We start from the raw sequence: 1,651 nt of genomic DNA, 5'->3' as shown, positions 1-1,651 counted from the left end.
TAAAAAGCCATGGTATTGGCCCATGATATTGTAACAAAGCCTATTGAGAAGATAATTATATCCATGATAAAGTAAGGGCGAATATTTATGGTTAAGAATCTTGTTATACTTGCACCGAGGCTATACAACCCAATTTAGATACATATCACATTCAAATATATAACATATAAATAATGATTGCATAACCATCTTTAAATTTAATTAATAAGCGCATTAAAATTTAATATTTATAATATAACAAGATTTTTAATCATGAATATTTACCATGCATATTATTAACTTCTAAATAAGATTTTTTACAATACCATGGGCTAATACCCGTAAAAGAAAAATAAAGAGAGGTAGAGGAGAGAAGAAAATCATAATACCATGGCTAATTCCATGGGCCATCTATGCTTTTGATTATTATGTTATGGCTTAAATTATCCTATTGAAAATACCATGTGCCAATACCATGGCTTATCAATACCACATCCCCAAAAACCATAACTTATTTCAAAATCAAAATATTTTACACATACTTTATGTTAATTTAATTTTATAACATTTTTTAATTAAATCTAAAAGAAAAAAATGTTATAATTACTTTTGAGGTATATCTAAACCCTCCATCCTCACGAGTACTAAAAACGTTCCCATAGAGATTAAATCGAGGATAGATGCATTTTAACCAAGGATCCAAATAAAGAGAGAAACCAAAGTGACTAACAATGATAGAGGAAAGATAGTGCATGATGGAGGGAGAATAGAGTGGGGGAGAGAGACATACAAGTGGGAGAGACACAGAGAGAGAGGACGGAAGAGTGACAGGAGGGAGGAGACAGGGAGGGAGGGAGAGATGGATTTGGAAGGGGAAAGGGAGGGAGGGAAGAACAAGACATTGAGAGATAGAGGTGGAGAGAGAGATGGAGTGATCAGGGGGATATGAATATGGAATGAGGGAGAGAGGAGACGAGGGAAGGGAGAGAAACAGAGAGGATATAGATGGGGAAAGAAGGGAAAGAGAAAGAAATAGAGACATAGATATGGATGGGGGAGAACGAGAAGTGGAGAGAGAGGGAGACAATGACAAAGTTGAAGGTTGGAGACGGAGAGTATGTGTGATGGTGGGTAGAGACAGAGAGAGGCAAGAGAGAAAGGGAGAGAGAGAGGAAGGAAGGGAGAGGGGACTTGAGAGAGAGGAGAGAGAAGGGGGGAGAGGGATGGATCTGGAAGGGAAAAGAGAGGGAGGGAAGAAAAAAGACATTGAGAGAGAGAGGTGGAGAGAGAGATGGAGTGATAAGGGAGAGATGAAGATGGAATGAGGGAGAGAGGAGACAAGGGAAGGGAAAGAAAAGGAGAGTATAGAGATAGGGAAAGAAGTGGAAGAGAGAGATAGGGAAACATAGATATGGAAGGGGGAGAGTAGGGGAGAGTGACAAGGAGAGAGAGAGGGATATAGTGATAGAGTTGGAGGGTGGAGAGAGAGAGTATGTGTGATGGGGGTAGAGACAGAGGGAGGTGGGAGAGAAATGGGGAGAGATGAAGGAAGAGAGAGAAGATAGAGGGAGATGGAGTTGGAAGGGGAAGAAAGAAATAGACAGAGAAGGGTGGAGAGGGAGAGGGAGTGACAAGGGAGCTATGGAAAGAGAGAGAGGGGGGGGGGGGGGGG

This window comes from Pinus tabuliformis, chromosome 3_1 (genome assembly GCF_031772625.1).
Source record: "Pinus tabuliformis cultivar Carrire ecotype Pingquan chromosome 3_1, CPIR1, whole genome shotgun sequence".
Classification (NCBI taxonomy): Eukaryota; Viridiplantae; Streptophyta; class Pinopsida; order Pinales; family Pinaceae; genus Pinus; species Pinus tabuliformis.
The sequence above is the reverse complement of the archived record's forward strand: the minus strand, read 5'-3'. Positions refer to the sequence as shown.